General features: G+C 47.0%; 1 protein-coding gene across 3 annotated transcripts in view; it reads left to right on the forward strand.

The window, feature by feature from the left end:
- The window catches only part of CA12 (carbonic anhydrase XII), a 55,566-nt gene that overhangs the window by 14,584 nt on the left and 20,146 nt on the right, over nt 1-20,836 (forward strand). The window lies entirely within an intron of this gene.

Below are 20,836 nucleotides of genomic sequence, written 5' to 3' on the forward strand. Positions count from 1 at the left end.
ATAGTTTCACTCCTTAGGTTTGAATCTGTGACTGCAGCAGTCTGTTTTAATAAGTCCTCAGGGTGACTGTGTTGCACACTGAAGTTTGAGAGCCGCTGCCCTGCTGCACGGGGTTGTGGTGAGGATCAAATAGGCTAATGTGTGGAAAGAAGCTAACTTAGGGCCTGGCGTGTGATGATCGCTCGCAAAGCTCATCCTCATTTCTTTCCCTTCATCTCACAGAGCTGCAGTGCAGATTAAATTAGCTAATATGTGGTGGTAAATGCCTTGTGAACTCTGCAGTACCAAACACGTGAGAGTTCTGTCGTTGTTGGGAAAGGTTCTGCTTCTTCACACTTTTCTGAATTGTGAGTTTTTATAGCCAGGAAATACTCCTTTTATATTCTGAATAAACAAAGGGTATTTCCTTTTTGTGAAAAAAAGGGATTAAACAAAAACCACAAAGGCTCCAAGCTCTGTCCTAGGGGCGTCACAGGCCAGAAGGTTCTTTCTAGCCTTGTCCTTCAGACCAGGGTGATGTCGGATCTAATCTCCCTGTTGCTTTCCTGGCATCCAAGGACCAGTTATCTGGTTCCATAACCATGGTCACCTCAGCCATGCAGCTGGTCTCTCGGACAGCAGGCATGTCCTCTGTTTCCCTGTCCAGCCCATGGAGGACGAGTGTTGGTTTAGGGTTCAGGAGTGGAGGCCTGAGGCTGGGGAGATGCTTGGGGCTGGACCAGTAGAGCTCTGAGCTACATAAGCCTAGCCCCATGCAGGGCCTCCCCACTGGAGGCAGGGTCTAGCTACAAACGACAGGGTGCAGCTGGCTGGCAGGCAAGGGCCGGGGAGGAGCTATAGAGCTATCACCCTGAGCCTCGGCAGGCCTTCAGCTGTGCTCAATATTGACCCTCCTGCTTCCTGCTGGTCTCAGTCCTGGGAATTCCGGAGGGCAGGCACAGCCCCTCCAAGAGCCTATGGGAGCCCTTGGAAGCCCATCTGAGCACCGGGAGGAGCCAGTGGGCTTCCCTGTGAACCTGCTCCAAGGAAAGCTGTAGAGTAAAAAGGCTGAATTCAAAGCAGGTGTGTGAAGGTGGCTCTGGGCAGGAACTAGAAAATGGTTTTCCACAAGGAAGAGAATGAATCGGAGAATGTTTCAGCAAGATCTCACAGTCATGGAGGGAGAAAGGCCCTGTTTCTCAGCCTATTACTCTCTTCCTTTGCCCCACTGCCGCACCCAGAGGCCATGCCACAGGGCCAAGAAAGAAAGACAGCACCTGCTGCAAAGACTCTTTTTTATTGGTTCTAAGATGTCCACTCTTCTCACATTTTAGCATATCTGAAATTGGGGTATATAATCGATGGCATCGAGAAGCAATGGAATATGGTAGTTGTTCCCCAAATGCTGAAAAGCAGTGTGTTAAAATGCACAGAAGGGACTGAAATGATTAATTCCAACAATTTTGAAAACAGTGGAGGACGAAGTATAAAAACCTTGGCTAGCATGCGCCCTGTCTGACACAGCTTGCAGGAACGATTGGGGATCATATTTATATTAGATCTTGAACTATAGCTCTTCCTGACTTTCAGTCAGTGTACAGTTCACATACACTTTTTTGGTGGTGCTGGGTCAGTGTTACAAGTATTTAGAAACAAAGTAACTGAGGCGCTATTTTTTTAGTTTGGAAAGTATTCCTTTAAGGAGCAAGCTTTTCAATAACCTGACAGGCATTTGATTTATGCCGACCAGGAAGGAACAAATACTAGCTGCCACCTCCTTGTGTCTATAAATGTTGACTCAGAACTGGTATAACTCTAAATAAAATGGTTCATTTAGCTCTTCTCTTCAGATGATTTTGCAATCATTAACTTGTGACTAGATCGGCTGCAATGACTTCTGAGTGAAATGAATGGGACCCGGCTGCAATGACTTCTGGGTGAAATGAATGGGACCCATCCAGCTCTCATAAAGATGCCTGCAGATTCGGGGCAAGTGGTTCACGCTGTCTCCTCCTTCCAGGACATGTGGCTCAGCAAAATCTCAGTCATCATGAGAGTGAGATTTATTTATGGAAGGTCATGGTGACATTGGCAAGTGGCGCCAAGGTGGCCCCTCCTTAGTGTTCCATCTTCTGGGAACTGCATGAGAAATGGAGAAAGGAGAAAAGGTAACTCTCAAGGCTGTGGGACAAAGTTCTGTAGCAGGCCTGAGGCAGTCATGCAAATGACTGTTTCCCCTTTTGGCTTTGCCTACCAGGAATCCCAGAGGCAAATTGATGCTTCCAACTTGAGTCAATGTCTGTTCTTTCATGAGCCACAAATCTAAAGGATCCCTTTGCTGTTGCCCTTCTAATTTATGGATATTTTTTTCCTGATCCTAAGCCAAAATGTTGTAACAAATAGCTTTCTGGAATTTTTATGTAGAACAGTGCTACCATATGTTTTCACTGCTCTTTTTTTCTGCCCCCACCCCCACCGTGAATACCATGGTTTAAACAGTTTTGCTTTTAATGAATTAATGCAATAATGAAATAGTTAAAATTTTCCCACTTATTAATCAAAGGCAGATATAAAAACCAAAGTTTTCAATTTTCCTGAGATAATTGGTTCACATTCATTTCACAGATATTTATTGAGTGTTAAGTGCCAAATATTAGACTAATGGCAAGAATAGTGCCAAGAAAATGATGAACAAGGCATGGTCCCTGCCATTATGGGACTGAGACTCTGGGGAGACAGCAAGTAAGCAGGACCTTACAATCCAGAGGAGAGAGACCTCACTCACTGTTCTGGGACAAGGATTGAAGGGGGCTTCAAGGAGGAGGTGATGTCCAAGCTGAGACCTGAAGGACACTGAAGAGCTAGCCAGGGAAAGAGTAGGATATGAAAGGGCATTTGGGACAACCTTTGCAATGATCAGCTAGGAAGCTGGTATGTTCTGGGGATTACCGAGGACCTCAGTGAGGAGGGAAGTGGCCGGGGGCCAGACCGTGAGGAGCGGGGCCAGCCAGTAAGGAGTCGGGTCCCCATTCTGGAGGCAGGAGGGAACAGCTGGAGCATTCTAAGTAGGAAACTGACATGTTCAGATTAGCATTTTAGAAGGAGCTTCCTGGCTGCAGGGCGGACAGTGGATTGAGTGGAAAACACCAGAGGAAGGAAGAGCAGAGGGATGTGGGGGAAGTGGAGGGGAATCTGAGCCAAGGGAGGGGCAATGGGGATCCTGACCTGTCGATACAATTTGGCCAGAAATGCAGACACCTAACATTGTAATTGCCCGGGACGGCCTGATCGTGATGAGTGCCCGTCTGCATGAGACTTCACAGGGTGTTCACATGGGCACCCAGACTGCCGCTGTTGCCTAGCGGGTGGGGGAGGGGATGCTGATGTAGCCAAGCCCTGCCCCCATGTATAAATGAGGCCAGGAAAACTCAGAGTTGTCAAGTGGCCCCAAAAGAGCTTGAGAGCAGAACGAGAACTTGGATCATCTTCTTCCCACTGGATGCTCCTTCCAGGTCATCTGGCGGATGCTTATTTTATGCCAAGCGTTGTGTGCCCTGCACCGCACATCATGCCTTTGAGGAAATGCAGGGATTTTTTAAAAACATAAATAATGTAGATTTGCCAGAAACAAATTGTGCCAAATTAACTCGCTTTTCTTCCCCTCATCAGGATAACAGGCTTAGCGGTTAAAGGAAACACAATAAACTTAATACTTGTTGACATAAATAAGTATTTGATTCGGTTGTTGGGACACGCTCGTGGGAAATGTGGATCAAAGACCAGTGTGGTTACTAGGAAAAAAAAAATAGAATTCAGTCATCGTTGCTGTTGGCAACACACGGCTGGGAAGATGTCAGGGCTCCTCTAGGAACAAGCCTGAGTGAATCCCCTTAGGAATAACACCTCTCAGGAAGAGGACAGAGAGCTGAGTGTGGGGATTGGATTCGGAGAGCAGCACGTTGCAAGGGAGACACAGAGGAGAGAATGTATGTAAACGCAGACGCGTGCCAAGAAAGCGTATCGGGGCGAGTGGGCCTGGACTGCAGGGACAGGACGTACGGATCTAGTGAGCAAATACCGCGTGAGAGCCAGGCTGCAAAGACTGCCTGAAGAGGAACGCTTGCATGCCCACATCTGTATTCATCTGTGTACCCGTGTTCTTGGATGCGTTTCTCCCCACACATGCTCACCTCCACCTCCGATCCAGTTAACGTGAGTGGGCCTCTCAGCTGGTTTCTGAGTCGCACATATGTGCATTTGCAGCTCACGGCTTGGAGCTGTGCTTAGGTGAAGTCTTAAAGCAGCTCCTCTGTTTCCTAATGGCAGTTCTCCAAGAGTCTCCTGCTCTTGATAAACCTTTTGGTAGGAGGCTTAACTTGTCCATCGGCAAGTGGGAAGTAGGTAGTGTCCCCATCACTGAGTAGGACTGAGTGTGCAAGGATGTCTGATCAGAAAACTTGGTATAGCCTGGAAAAAAACTGAGAACTGCAGGAATTGAATGCTTCCTTCCACATAACTGCCCCATCAAGCACGGGTACTTCTTGGGTTAATAGCCAACTGTTTGCTTTCCAGAAAAGGCTAACCTGTCAGATTATCACTGCAGAATTTTTCCCTTCAGTGGTGATTTTTGAGCTCAAGACTGCTGTGTGTGGAGCAGTGTACTAGGGCCTCCAGGGGGGACAAGGGGTGAACACGGAGCCATTTCTACACCCGGGGAAGAGTTATCTATAGAAGGCGGGTGTAACTGCGCAGTGTGTGTGTGGAGGGGCCTCTCCACAGGGGCTGCACAGGCAGACAGATGCACAAAGCCTGGCCCGGGGAACGGTGCTTGGGAAACATTTGTTGACGAATGGGGAAAGAATGGCTTATCTTTTTCTTTTTCTTTCTTTCTTTTTTTAATCTCTGGGAGTCAGGGAAGGCACCAGGGAGGAGGTGACACTTGATCTGGGAAGGCAGGGTTTCAGAGGTGAAAGCAGTCTGAAACAAAATGCCACATCACCTATGCATATCTTATTAGAAGTAAAAGGCACACAGGGAACCCTAGATTTGTGTTCAGGGAAGTGAAAGGGAGAATTTGCTCTAAAAGATTGGAAACCAGCCCCTAAGAAAAGAAGGTAGAATTGAGACTATTCAGCAAGGAGGGCCTGAGAACCAGCGTGCACGAGAGTGTAGACCAGGGTCTGGACACTGCTCTTGTGCTATGACATTGAATCCTCACAGCAGCCCTGGGGATAGGTTTTGCTACTTCCATTTTATAAGTGAAGCCCAGAGAATCTAAGAAATGTGCCCGAGGTCACACAGCTGGTAGGTGGCAGTGCTGGGATTGACAGCTTGGGCAGGTGCTTCCAAAGCCCTCGCCCTTCCCGCTGCACTTCGTGCCTCTCTGGAAAAGAGACAGAAGTAGCCTGGATGAAGGTCCTCAGATATGAGAAGAACCACCAAAAATCAAGCTTTTTAACTATAAGGGAAGACTTTAAATAACAGCAAGAGTGCTCTAGGTTAGAAATCAGAAAGGACTTCTTCATCGTGAAAGCTATTAAGTGAAATATTGGGTCAACATCAGGTCAAAGTTGAGGGGCCGCTCAGCCCTCACTTTAGTTCAGGCTCCATCTGGGGAACTGCAGAAAGTTCCTGTCTTTTAGCAGAGCCCCTCTTTTGATTATTCCCAGAATCCCCAGGGAGTGTTTACAAAATCACAAGTCCCTCTATTGCTGCTTCTCACCTGCAGCTCTGGGCCACGTGCAGAGCTTATGTGCCAGTCACCTCTTGCCACCTCCTGGCAATGCCACCGCCCAGCTCTGGGCTCGCCGAGAGCAGAGACGCTGCTGTCATGGAGAGTGTGAACTGTCGTGATTCAGAGCTCAGCCTTGCCACTTACTGGCAGCGTGACTTCGGCATGTTAGTCGGTTATGAGGGATATGCCTCAGTTACCTCATCTGTTAAACGAGAGTGTAGTACCTGTGTCGTAGGGCTGTTAGGCAGATTGAAGTAACTGGTACGTGTTAAACATATAGAATGGGACTTGGCAAACTATGGCCTAGGGGCCGAATGTGGCCCACTACCTGTTTTTATAAATAAAATTTCACTGGAACACAGCTATGCACGTTTGTTTGCATATTCTCTGTGCCCACTTTTGCACTACAACAGCAGAGTTGGGCGGTAGTGACAGAGACCGTGTGGCCCAAGAGGCCCGAAATGGTTACTGTTTGGCCTTTTGCAGAACAAGTTAGCCAACCCCTGATTCAGAATGATGCCTGGCATATAGAAAGTGCTCATTAAATGGTAGCTTAAAAAAAAAAAGAAAAAACAAACTTACTAGGCGTTGGTAAACTCCTGGGACCTGAACAAGGCAGTTACAACCTAAAAGGAAAATCCAAACAGACACACTTGTTATCGGTTCACTCCTGAGGGGATGATGCTACCCTGCCTCCCCCAGTGGCAGGAGATAGTGCCGTCAGGCTGCAGTCCCGGCTATGTGTCCCCTTCCCTGAGGCCACGCCCCCACTCCTTTTTCCTGCCCCAGGACAATAGACCTGGACAGCATCCAATTCCTTCAGGAAAAACCTCCTCTGTAAGTGTGGTCTGGTCCTTCCTTCCACATGCCTAGCTGGGCGATCACACATGCCCAGGGCTTCTCAGCCTCTGCACTGCTGCCATTCGGGGCAGATAATTCTTTGTTGTAGGGGGCTGTCCTGTGCACTGTAGAATGTTCCCTAGCTTCTACCCACGAGATGCAGTAGCATCCCTCCAGTTGTGACAACCAGGAATATCTCCAGACATTACCACATGCCCTCTGAGGGGCAAAATCGCCCCAGTTGAAGAGCACTGGCTTAGTGTAAAATAGCATCATCACACGTGGGGCAACAACAATCCCGCCTATGACAGCCTAAACTGCTATTTAGAAAAACAATGTTCTTTGCAAGGGCTCAGACCTGCTAAAGATGCATTCGGTTTGTACCACCGATCATTGCACGGAACGCGGAGCGGCTCAGCAGAAAGTGCCCGCGCTTGGACCGCTGTGGCGGGGGCCGCGCGTCCGCAGGGAGGCTGGCGGGTGCCTGCCTCGAGTGAGCGGGGCTAAGACGGCTCAGCGACGTGCCGCCTCCCCCAGAACGTGGAAAATGCTCGTGAATCTCTTTGCCCCCGGCCCCAGGCCAGCCGTCCAGCTTCATCATTTTTACATCTGATTCCACCTCAGGTGACAGGAAGAAACTGTTGGCAGCTATAAAATAATACTTTATTCACTGATTCGATTATTCTTTCAACCATTCCCTAATGATTCCCTTTGTGGGCTGGTCACGGGGGTGTGTAACCTTCGATGTGTGGACGTGCAGACAGGTCACTACAACGGAGCAGATAACGTGTGCTGGCCTCGTGGAACACAGAGGGGACCAATAACCTCAGTGTGGTGGCAAGGGTGGCTGTCAGCAAAGGCCTGCCCGAGCAGCTAACTCTTGAAAGAAAAAGGAGCTAGCGGGGCAAGGAGAGTGTTTATGTGCATGGGTGGTGTGTGTTTTAGGGGTGAGGGTGGCATCCCATCGCAGGCGACAGGGGCCCCAAAAGCAGGTGCTCGCACGGGGTGCAGTTGGAGAATCAGGTGGCAGCAGCCTAGCCTTTGCAGTGTGGCGCTGGGAGACAGTTCTCCACTGGCCTCTCGTGTTGCAGCACATCTGTGCGCAGAGGCACTGACAGCTTTTGCTCTAGACTTGCTTTTCAAGGATGTTTATGTAGCAAACAGTCTTGGAGGATAGTGATAATATCTCCCTCCAGGACAAAGAGCAGATTTATTTGCTGTCAATATGATACAGATAACATCTTCTTCAGGGGCAAATATTGGGCAGGTTTGCTAGCCCCTCCTTTAAAAGGTTGAGGTGTCCTAAACCTTGAGTTCCTCAGCCATGATGCTGTGCTCAGTTTGCATGTGCCGGCGTCACCTGGCCCTCGTCACATCATTCTGTGGAATTGGGGCTTGGGAAACTGGTACCAATGTTACTCTGGGTACTGTTATGAGTATTAGGCTATCCTTTGTCCCTGACCTAGGAATCTTGTGTCTTCTGCTAGTATCCATGAAACTGTGTCAGACTAACTTGTTAGCTTATGGGATAAAATCTCCAACCCTCCACAGTTTTTGACGGGTGGTTAGTGGGGAAAGCAAAGGCCTGGAGAGGTGGGTGGGGTCACGAGGGTGGAGCCTGCTGCACTACAGAGCTCGAGATTTACCCTGGAGGCCCGAGGAGGAGCCACTGAGGAACTTTCCACAAGGAACTGTCTGGACATGGTGTGTATTAAGTGTGGAGAGGAGAGGGCTGGAGGGTGAGCGTGGAGATACACGGCCAAGGAGGGGTACAGCGACAAGCTGTGGGTCTGGAAAAGGGCTGTGCCACGTTTAAGACGAACTTTAGTCTACCCTGGATGGCATTTTTTTTGGATCCAGGATTCAATTTAGATAACCTACTGCACTTCTTTGTGGCATCTCTTTAGACCTTTCATGCACTTGATATTTCTGAAGCACGTAGACCTTATAGCATTACGGCACATAGAATGTCCCTCAATTTGGGTTTGTCTGAGGGTTTCTCACAACGAGAATCAGGTTGTACATTTTGGCACGAATACCCCAGAAGTCATGTTGTGTCCTTCATGTGCATCATGTCAGGAGGCACACATGTCAGTTGTCCTGTTATGCGTCAAAACTTGGATCCTGTGGTTAAGATGATATCTGATAAGTTTCTTCATTTTAATGTTACCATTTCCCCCTTTATAATTAATAAGCAATCTTGGGAAGATCTTTTGAGTCTGGGTGTATAAATTTGAATATTGATTATGTATTAGATAACAGTATTATATTGTTAAATTTCCTGACTTTGAGAATTATTAATATATTGTGGTTATATAAGAAAGCGTCCTTGTTCTCAGGAGATACACACTGAAGTATTTAAGTATGACAGGGCATGATGTTTGTAACTTTCTCTCCAATGGTTTAGAAATAACAATAACATATATATGGGGGGAGAGAGAGCACAAGTGTGGCAAAATGTTAACATTCTAGGTGAAGAGTATATGGGAATTCATTGTGCTAGTCTTATAAATGTTCTGTACATTTAAATATATTTTGAAATAAACAAGACTTTTTAAAAAGTCACCTAAAAGGGTGAAATTGTTAGGTCTCAGATGCCTGGAAGTGGGGGCTGAAGAAGAGGAGAGGAAAGAGTAGATTGTGAGTCCCGGGTTTCTGGTGTGGTGACTGGTGCCACCAGCTGAGATAGAGCTTGGGAGGACCCTCCAGATGGAGGCGCGGGAGGAAAAGTTGGTGAGTTTGGTTATATTAAAAAATTATTTGTCTGCCTGTCTGACTTCCCTTCCAGTCATGTCTGATTTTAGGGTCCAGTGGGGGGGTCCAGTAGGCAAGTGGTCTGGAGCTCAGAGGAAACCTGGGCAGTGGGCAGAGCTGGTGTTGAAGCCATGAGCGGGGACCGCATCATCCCAGGGGATGGCATATAAGAGGAAGAAAGGGCCAAGGACAAGACCGCGGGGACAGCTGGCATTAAGGAGCAGGTATCCACAGACAACTGAGAAAGGGCAGGGAAATGGGAGGAGAAAGCAGAGAAATCAGTGTCCCCAGAAACAGAGGTGTCAGAATTGGGGTAGAGGGGTGGTGCCACCAGGGTCAAAGGCTACAAGAGCAATCGAATCAGGGGAGATACTCACCTGAGCGGATAGACACTGAAAGTCCACCGCTGATAGTTAGCTCAAGGTCACATCCAAATTACATACCCAGATTTTCCCCTGACCTCCTGTCTACACACCCAATCAAGTCATGGCTTCTCATCCAACAGCCTCACGCTCTTAACAAAGACGGGCACTGAGAAGGCGGTGGGGAGGAGGAGCGAGCAGCTTCGTCATCGGGGATGGTGGGGGTAGACAGGTGAACCAACGATGAAGAGCACCTGTGACATTTCCAAGTTGCTCTCTGCCAGGGAGGGAGCGTGTCACCAATGCAGCCTCTGCCCACAGTGTCCATTCTCCCAGCGGTTTCCTTTCATCACTAGGGAACATCGCTACACCACCCTGTATGGAACATGCCTTTATGGTCAGGATCATTCGAAGTTTTTCCTTTTCACTCAGGAGCTCGCGACAAATAATAGCGTCGTCGACCCCCGGCCCGTGTTTCCTGGAAACCCGGCTGTATTTTCTGCCTCTTGCTTTCCTACTGGCTGCCTCCCAGCTCTATTCACAGTTGATATTCTAAAACCCAAACAGGAAAAACACCAATGTTTTATTTCAGTCAACAACTATTATACACAAGAGAATTCCTAGCAATTTAACCAGAGTCAAATATTTAAACGACAATGAAATGCAACCCTATGAATGGATAACCAAATTGTGGTATACCCATAAAATTTGGGATATTATTCGGTCATACAAAGGAATGAATTCTGATCCATGCTCCAATGTGGGTGAACCTTGAACACACGCTAACTGGAAGAAGCCAGCCACAAAAGACCCCATATTATGTGATTCTGCTTATGAAATGTCCAGAAGGGACAAATCCATAGAGACAGAAAGTGGATTAGTGGTTACCAGGGGCTGGGGGTGGGAGGAGAACGGGAAGTGACTTAATAGGTATGGAGTTTCCTTCTGGGGTGATGAAAATGTGGAACTAAATAGTGGTGAGGGTTGCACAACACTGTGAATATACTAAATGTCCCTAACGGTAGATTTTATGATATGTGTATTTTACCACAATAAAAATTAATTGAAAAAAGGAAAGCAACCTCGCCCTGACACCCAGAGAGAAAAAGGCCCCAGCTCTTCTCCACTTTGCACATTAGAATCACCTGGGTGGCTTTTAATTAGTCTCTTCTCAAGACCAATTACAAGATCTCAGGGGCTGGGGCAGAATTAGAAGCTGTCACACGTTGCGGTGTGTAGCCATGGTGAGAAAGGCTGCTGTAGACGAGTGGTTCTCAAAGTGTGGTTCCCAGACCAGCAGCATCAGCATCACCAGGAACTTAGAAATGCAGACTGGCCAGGCGCGGTGGCTCACACCTGTAATCCCAGCACTCTGGGAGGCCGAGGCAGGAGGATAGCTTTGAGGCCAGAAGTTCAAGACCAGCCTGAACAACAGAGTGAGACCTCCATCTCTACAAAAAATAGAAAAATTAGCCAGGCATGGTGGCCTGAGGCTGTAGTCCCAGCTACTTGGGAGGCTGAGGCAGGAGGATCACTTTAGCCCAGGGGGTTTGAGGGTGCCGTGAGCTGCAATGATGCCACTGCACTATAGCCTGGGCAACAGTGAGACCCTGTCTCAAAAAAAAAAAAAAAAAAAGCTTATTCTGGGACTCCATCCCCAAAATACTGAATTAGAAACTCTGAGAGTGGGGCCTAGAAATCAATGTTTTTTAACAAGCTCTCTAGGACTGCGGTCCCTGACCCCTGGGCAGTGGCCCGGTACCAGTACATGGCCTGTTAGGAAAACAGGGCCATGCATCACCGCCTGAGCTCCACCTCCTCCCTCCAACACCCCCATTCGTGGAAAAATTATCTTCCATGAAACTGGTCCCCGGTGTCAAAAAGCTTGGGGACCACTGCTCTAGGAGATTCTGATGCACACTCAGGTTGGGCAACCACTGTTCTCAATCTAGACCAAGTAAACTACAGAAAGCCAATGAGTGTTTACTGAGCATCTGCGGTAATTTTGGTTCTATGATGGGGGTCCTGAAAATATAAAGACCTATCCCAGCTCTCCTCAAGCATCTGATGGGTTAGATTCTTGGAAAGGAAATTATGCATTAAGATGAGATGAGCCTTTTTACAGCTAAATAATATTCCATAGTATGTCTGTACCACATTTTGTTCATTCATCTGTTGATGGACACTTGGGTTGTTTCGACCTTTTCGCCATTATGAATAATGCTGCCATGAACATGGGTCTACAAATGTCTCTCTGAGTTCCTGCTTTTGATTCTTTTGGGTATATACCTAGGAGTAGAACCGCTGAATCATATGGTAATTCTATGTTTAACTCTTTGAGGAACTATCAAATTATTCCCACCAGCGGTGCATATCTACGATGATGAAAAAGTTAACTTATATATATTTTACCACAATTTAAAAAAGATTCAGTAAATGACATGAGCCATGAAAACAGGGTTAGAAAAGAAAGTTGTGTTTCTGATGGTCAACCCTGAATAAAAATGACCTCAATGCCATATTTAATTATGTAAATGCCACACATATAACAGTGCTTTAAAAAGATGGGGTCTGCAGTCCTTCTGTTCAGAGACAGTTACCGCTGCTTGCCTGAGCCCAGAGCTCCCTATTTTGAATACTGTTTTAAGAAGGATAGAGCAGGGTATCTGGCAAGCCCTGTGGCTGCAAGGCTTTGCTATGGGCTTAGCATTTTCACATCTAGCTCGATTCTTTTGTCAACGAGTCAAAGAAGATTAAAGAAAATAACGTGTATTGAGCACTGACAGGTGACTCAGGCCCAGCTAGTTTTCATTATAAGGGTTAGGCTGTTAGCACTTCAGCAGCTTGTTTAACTTGTTAGTGATTGGGTGGTGGTGTTGCTAAGTTCTAGAACCATTTGTTGAACACGTTGGTGTGCCAGGCTGTGTAGTAGGAGTCAGGGAGGCATGAATAAAGCAAGCTGACAGTCTGGTGCAGTGGTTCTCAACCCTCAGCGAGCAGCAGCATCTCCTGGTGAGCTTGTTCAATGACAGATGCCGAGTGCCATGCCCAGAGTGTCTGGTTCAGTAGGTCCGGGGTGAGACACAACAATCTGCATTTCTAACAAGTTCCTAGGTGATGATGACAATGATGCTCATCTAGGACCACACTTTGAGAACCAACTGGACTATTGGGGTAGAAAGACAGAAAATATTAGTTTGATAAGTATAGGTGCTGCAAGGAAAGAGAAATGCAAAGGTCTCTATGGGAGCTCAGAGGAGAGGGAAACACTTTGTCCTGCCTTAGGGGGTGAGAGGGTGTTTCGGGAGACGTGAAGCAGCTTGGTGTGTCTGCAGAATACAAGCATCTCAGCATTGCTAGAATAAAAAGGAGTGATGGAAACGGGCACAGAGAAGTCCAGAGAAGTGGGCAGAGCTTTTCTGTAATAAACATGCTCTAAGGCAACAGGTCATGAGCATCTAAGAGGGTGGCAGAGATGAAGGCACAAAAGCAAACAGATTGTTACCCATTTACCTTTGGTAGCCTGGAAACCCCACCCTTCTCCCTATAAAAACCTTCCCCCCAGAAAGAAGCTGACAGAGGCCTTCGCACCAGTGTGTAAATAACTGTGGAGGCTTTCTGATCCACCCTGAGCCCCCACCCAGCAATACTGGAGAAGCATGATTGGCAGGGTGGAGGGGAAGGACTTCCAGGGGCAGCCCCAGCCTTACGGCTCCCCCCTCCTCAGCTCCAGCCTGCACTACCGGCCCCCACAACCATAGCTGGACCAGAAATGATGCCAAAGAGGGGTCTGCGGGGATTTTACCAAGCCCATGTCTCAACCCTCCTTCTCAAGCTGACCCAAATAAAAATTGAAATAATAAAGAGAAAAGTTTGATATAAAGTACGGATTAAAGCATCTTTAGAAAACTTATCTATTTATATTGATCTACAGTGTAAAATCCAAGGAAGAAGAGTGGGCCTACTATGGCAACTTCAAGCTTATAAATAATAAGTAACCCTAACCCTCTAGCCCTCACTCCCCGTCCCGGGGCCACCTTTGATTCATTGATAACATTAGCAAGGAAACACTTCAACGCCAGTTTGATTCCTTGCCCTCTGTTTGGAAATAATAAAATCATAAGACCTCACCATCAATTATTAACCCACACCCCTGGTCGCCTCCTTTCCTTCTCGGTGGGATCCTGGGCTTGTGGCTATGCCTCTCCATGGGCTGCGCAGGAAGGCAGGCACAGTCCAGCAGATTGCAGCCTTCTGCGTGGCAGATCAGAGCCCAGCCACGGTAGACACCGTGGAAACTCCATACTACCAACTGCCTGAACTCACTGGGCTTTTATGAGAAGCCATATATCTTTTAATCAACTTCAGAAGCGAACTGTAGGAGCTATAAATGTATTTTAAAAAGTGTTTTTAAAATGTGGTTTCTACATGCGAACACCCTTCTGAGGGTGTGTGGTTTCAAGATGGATGTAGAGAGGGTGTAAAGGTTGCCTTCCCCTCTGAACAGGGTCCTGTGGCTTAGCTGTGTCCTCTGTGGCTGTAGCCGCAGGACCAGGACGGATGGATGACCCCAGAGAGGGTGGGGACCACCCCCTTAGCAGGAAGACCTTCCTAACAGATGGAGGGGGCACACGAGCAGGTGTCGAATGATTCCCACTCAGCCTTGGCATAGAGGAGGGCCCAGGCCTGGTGAGGGGAAGCCAGGTGGTTGCCAGGTTCAATCACATGCACCTGCAATATGCCAGCTCCCTGCTGCAGCAGGGCCTCTGCTCTTGCAGGGCCCTCTGTCTGGAATGCCATTCCTCAGGTTTTGCTCATGGTTGGTTCAACCCATTCTTTAAGTCTCAACTTTAATGGTACCTCCTCCAGGAAGCCTGCCTGTACCACCCCCTCAACAGTGATCCCTGTCACAGCCCATGTTTAATTTCTTCACGGCACTGATTGCAGACTGCAAATATTTTATTTGCATGTTGGTTTACTTACTTGCTATTTATGATCAGTCTCTCACAAGGACAGAGACTGGATCTGTTTTATTCTCCATTGCATCTTCAGTACCTAGTACAGTGCCTGACACACACCAGGCCTATTTGTTGAAGAATGAATGAATTCACTTCAAAATTAAATAGCATTCCAAGAAGGAGAGCATTTAGAGATTTTTTCCTCCTTCATTCAACATTTGAATACTCATTGCAAATATAATCTATCTTATTAAATGTGTATTCAAACTTGGTACACAATCTTTGATAATTTTCATATACATAAACATACCAGGACTTGGTACATTTTTACTATAGTAAGACCTCCTTACAAAGAAAACTTTGAGGGACTCACCAAAAGTTTTTATTGTACTGGAATTTTAACTATTGGTTGGAAAAAATGGTTGTCACCATCTAAAATGTGTAAACATTGCTGTTATAGTTTTATCTGTTGGGGCAAGTTTTGATCTGATTGCCTTTTGGTAGCCAGCCCAAGGGACATGGCCCAGGACAGGCTCCCTAGGCAGCTGCCTGCCCTAAGCACCCACGCAGACACCGAGCGGGAATCCACCTCCCACTGTGACCACCACAAAATGTTATGGAGCAGAGAGTAGATCTGAGGGACTGACTTAAAAAGGCCCCAAAGACCAACCTCAAAAATTGAATAATAACGAATACACATTTTTGTTGGTGGTCTAGGCTCTGTTAGATCCTGTCCACATCACAAACAATATTTATTTCATTAAAATTTTAATTAGCCTCGAGCACATAAGATGCACAATCTGAGAAACAGTAATCACACTGTACTAGTAATTACACACCTATTCTAAGGAACTCTAAAAGCATTTACTGTTACATGCTATAATGTGTGGACCAGGTATATAAATATAAGTACTTAACCTATAAATTTTTTTACTTATTCCTATACCAAGTCTGCAAATAGGTTATTCAATAAATAAAATTATCCTTCATTTACTTCCACAAATTATTTGCCCGAGGCAAGAATGAGCCTGTACACATATATGTACCGGCTAAATACACCCGTGCTGGAGAGAGATAAAAGGGGAACCTTTAGATAAAAAGAAACTTAAATGCCACTTCAATCCGTCACAACACACGGACCTTATTTGGACCCTGATTCAAACAAACTGTTAAAATAGATTTATGAGACAATCAGGGAAATTTGAACACTCCCTGGATATTTGATGACATTAAAGAATTATTGTTAACAATGTTTAGATTTGAAAATGATATTCTGGCTATTTTTAAAGAGTCCTTATCTTTAGTGATATCTAAGCATCAGTAGATTTTCTCCTAAATAACCCAGAGGGGAATAGATGGGGTGGGCACAGACGAAACTGGACCAGTCGTGAGAAGATGGGCACAGGGTACCATTACACTGTACTCTTTGCCTTGGTACCTGCTTTGAAATTTTCTGTAATTAAATTTTAAAATAAAACATAACGAGCGTTAAGAAAATAGCCACCAGCAGTGTAACAGTGTTCCTTTCTCTCCGCATCTGTTGTGCTTGTAGCTCTGGCTTGGGCCGTGCAAAGGCAATATATGTAACCAAAATGTTTGTACCCCCATAATATTCTGAAATTAGAAAAAGAAAATAGCCAAATGTTAGTGCATTTTTAGAAACCACATCAGCTTTTTTAGGCTTGGTGGTGAACTTTGGCTGCATACATCTCAGAATGTGAGAAACTAAGATTGCCCATCTTCCCGTAGCTAATTCCTCTCTCTGCTCACCTTGGCAGGCCTGCGGAGTTCCAGGGTTTCTGACTAGGTTTTTCACTATATGGATTTTATTTCCAGGCAGGCTGCAGTGATCTGGTCTGTACCACTCGGCCAACATTCGAGTGCCTCCTTCAGCCAGAATTGATTTTGACCTCTGCTGGCTGGTCCCACCCTCTTCCCCACTGTCTTTGCAGGGCCACACTCCATTGATGAGCTCCTCTTTCTTCTGTATCCAACCTCTGTTCTCTACTTTCTTTTGCCACCTGTACAGAAGTTAGCTCATGTCTCTTCATTAAAAAACAAACAAAACCCTTCTCATTACCCTCATCTTCCCATAATCATCTTTTCTCATCCTTTTATGGCTACAGTTTTGAAATGAGCTTAAGAAATGCCCCCAACTCAATTTCTTAAGTGTTTACTAAGTGCCACTAATATGTTCAGACATGAGAGGGGGATGTGGCAAAAAGTTCTAGTCGCCTTTCGGCCAGAGCCGCCATCTTCCAGTAATTTGCCAAAATGATGATCACAAAGGGAGGGAGGAGAGGCACCCGCTATATGTTCTCTAGGCCTTTTAGGAAACATGGGGTTGTTCCTTTGGCCATATACATGCAACTCTACAAGAAAGGTGATGTTGGGGACATCAAGGGAATGGGTACTGTTCAAAAAGGCATGCCCCACAGATGTCACCATGGCAACACTGGAAGAGTCTACACCGTTACCCAGCATGCTGTTGGCCTTGTTGTAAACAAACAAGGGCAAGATTCTTGCCAAGAGGATTACGTGCATATTGAGCATATTAAGCACTTCGAGAGCTGAAATAGCTTCCTGAAGCGTGTGACAGAAAATAATCAGAAAAAGAAGGAAGCTGAAGAGAAAGGTGCCTGGGTTCAGCTGAGCGCCAGCCTGCTCCGCCCGGAGAAGCACGCTGTGTGAGAACCAGTGGAAAGGAGCACGTTCCCTAGCAATTCACAGCATAATTGGTGTAAACAAATAAAACACCACAGGACTGTAAAATTATTTCTCTTCATTGCGTAGAAGTGTGGTATCCCCTTCCCCAAAGAAATATTTAAAGCAAAAGAAAAAGTTCTAGTCATCAAGAGATCTTCAAAACTTGCAGATAGAGTTCTAGTCTGGGATAGGCTTGTGTGCTAGTCTGGCACTGATAGTCGCAAGGGAGACAGAAAAATGATGATTCAGGTCATTGTGCTGTTGTGCAAACCCTGAGTGGGCTGGCCAAGGAGTTCGACCAGGGAGGAGAAAGCACTGGAGTAGTTTTGGCAGCACTTGGGCTGGACTTCGAAGAGTGAGCGAGATTTGGAAAGGCGCAGAGGAAAGAAGAAGGCATTTAAGCAACTTTTGAAGGTGGGTGGGCATAGCCTGAGGATGGGGGAGCTCGCCTGACTGTGCGGCGGGCTGGGGAGGGGTGTGAGGGCTTTTCAAGACCTTAGCAGGTTGGGGCATTTCGAGGCCATGAAAAACAGCTGGGTTCTGCTTTGTCTTGTTGGGGTGGGGCAGGGCATGTCGGGGAAGAAGGGAGTGTACGGGTAGGTGGTGGGGTGGCTCCAACCAAGCCAGGCTACTGGGAGACTGATCTGGTTACAACAGGAGAGCCAGCCTGGCAGTGTGACAAGAAAGCTGAGGCTGGTTGCCTGCGGGGAGTCTTTGCAGTGTGACATGTCAAGGGCCTAACCCAGGGTGGAGGTGGTGGTGGTGATGGGAACTTGGGACTCCATGAGCCACTGAGGGCAAAGGATGGGCGGAGCTAGCCTGGCTGTGAGATTTTTTTTTTTTTTTTTTTGAGACAGAGTCTCACTCTGTTGCCTGGGCTAGAGTGCCGTGGCATCAGCTTAGCTCACAGCAACCTCAAACTCCTGGGTTCAAGCGATCCTTCTGCCTCAGCCTCCCAAGTAGCTGGGACTACAGGCATGCGCCACCGTGCCCAGCTAATTTTTTCTATATATTTTTAGTTGTCCAGCCAATTTCTTTCTATTTTTAGTAGAGACGGAGGTCTCACTCTTGCTCAGGCTGGTCTCGAACTCCTGAGCTCAAACGATCCGCCCGCCTCAGCCTCCCAGAGTGCTGGGATTACAGGCGTGAGCCACCGCGCCTGTCCCTGGCTGTGAGATTTTGAGCCTGGAGGAGTAGGGCCCAGTTGTTCTCTGATGAGGCATCCCACCATCAAACTGTAACCTAGGCCACACATACCAACTAATTATAGTATGTGGACCTTATTTGAATCCTGAATCTTACAAACAAACCATTAAAAAGTTATGACATATTTGAAAAAAATGGAATTCTAACTGGATTTGATAATATTAAGGTATTAATTGTTAACTTTTTAGGTGTGATAATTGTTTTGTGGTTTGAAGAGTCCTTATGTTTTAGATATATACTGAAATGAGTACAGTTAGAATGTATCTGGGTTTGTTTCCAAGTTTTCCAGGTAGATGGGGGGAGAGTGGGCATGGTCTACATGAAGCAGGACTGGCTCTGAATCACGAACTGTCAAAACTGAGTGATGTGGGGTTCATTTTGCCCCTCTCTGTACTGTGGCATATGTTTGAAATTTTCCTTAAAAAATTCTGGCCCTTGGATAATGCAGGTCCTCCACCCCGGGCCTCATCATTCCCAATCAGAAATCACGAGAGACATTTTGAGCTTGGCAACAATAATCTCTTGTTACATTTCAAAACAGGAATTCTGCCCACTTCTGTTTTGCCTAGAGCAAGAAAATTCATGGACTGGAAAGAACTAATGCCTTAATTTCGTTTGGAAAAACAAACCATGAGAGACACGTGATCTCTCCATCACCAGCATGGAAGGAATCCAGCCACCTAAAGAAGAGAAGTTAAAACCTAGAAGAGCAAAGGCAAATTCGTGCGGGACCTGGAAGTAAATGCTTCTTCAGGAAAAGTAGCTCCCAGCAGGGGTTTTCTGGCAGCAGAGCACTTGGCGTGAGTGTGAAAGCTGAGAATGAGTTGAAAATTGCAGCAGGTGTAGCAGCCAGCATCAGGCCAGTGCCATGTGGCCACAAGCCACACCCCACCCGGACGGAGGCTTCGGGAACAGAAAAGAGCCCATCACTGTCACCCCTGACACTGGTTGTGGCCCGTCTATCTCTCACACGTCACAAAGGAAGCTGCTCAGTGTCCCCAGCTGTGCAAGAACGGGACACCAGCCGTCACGTGCTGGGGGAGGACCCTATGAGCATCTGCGAAGCCACATCCTTGGCAGACCATCTCCAGGCTGCAGGGCAGAAACCAGATTTCTTTTTCAACAAGTGGTCCCAAGCAGAACCCATCTCACACAGGTGAACCAGAAAGCTAGGAGGGTACATTTCGCACCTGAGCAAGTGACCCCATGTTCCTCCTCCTTTTTGAGGGGAAAAAAAGCATATGAGGAGATTAAGGTGCTCATTTCCCTGGAAAGGAACAAGCACGAAACAGGTGTTGAGAGTTCAGCCCCGCAGACGTGTGAGGGCCTGCTCCGGGCCAGGCGTTGTGGGACGTGCAGGGGAGAACGCCACGTCGTCCTCGTCTTCAGGGAGATTGTAGGGGAGGGAGAAACAGGTGTGCAAAATCTCTTAGAGAAATACTGAAACAGAAGGACACAGAGGTCCCGTGGCCCAAACAAGGGAACTGTTACTTAGCCAAAGTTGAACTTTGGGCAAATCACTTAATCTCAATTTTTCATCTATAAAATGGGGCAATTTTGGCCTGCCTTACCCCATAGAGTTACACTTTAAAGATGGTGATGATGATGATGGAGCAGCAGGAGGAGGAGGGGAAAAGGCTTTTTTAGACCTTGCTGCCCGAAGGGTCTGTGACTGGTCCCCAAGGATGAGCTCCCCTGTGGGTGGCAGCTCAGGACAAGGCAGGTTCCCACTGCAGATGGCTGACCACTCCCCAGCCAGCCCCAGGAGCGCCAATGCCCTGTGTCCTCATTCCCAAAGCTGCTTCCCACTGGGCACCGCATTACATGCCCAGAAGCTGCCTGGTGTGAGTAACCTCTCCAATGTGTTCCAACTCAGCTGATACAGAGGGTGAAGGTGTTAGTCCTAGTATTCTTACTGCATTCCAGAGCTTAAGAGCCAGAGGAACATTCCAGAACATAGTGCCCAACCCTCCCATTTGTATGAAGGGCATTGGAGGCTCCAGCAGGGAACACAACCTCCTCTAGTCACTCACAGAGGTGGTGGGACAGCTGATGCTAGAACCTCGTCCTCTGGACTCCCCTGTTCCAACATAGCTGCTGCTTTTCCCAAGAAAGGTTTTGCCAGCACTGACTCTATTGCCTTTAGTATTCTTAGTCTTTCCTGCCCCCAAATACCTAGTTTGGCCCTAACTTCCAATAAAGAATATGTAGGGAAAAATCCAAAAGGACAATTCCCCTGATAACCTTTTCCCAAGATCTCTGCTCTTTTGGGTCTTCCATGCTTTGGGAAATGTTTT

The sequence above is a fragment of the Propithecus coquereli genome, unplaced genomic scaffold, assembly GCF_000956105.1.
Source record: "Propithecus coquereli isolate 6110/MARCELLA unplaced genomic scaffold, Pcoq_1.0 Scaffold224, whole genome shotgun sequence".
Taxonomy (NCBI): Eukaryota; Metazoa; Chordata; class Mammalia; order Primates; family Indriidae; genus Propithecus; species Propithecus coquereli.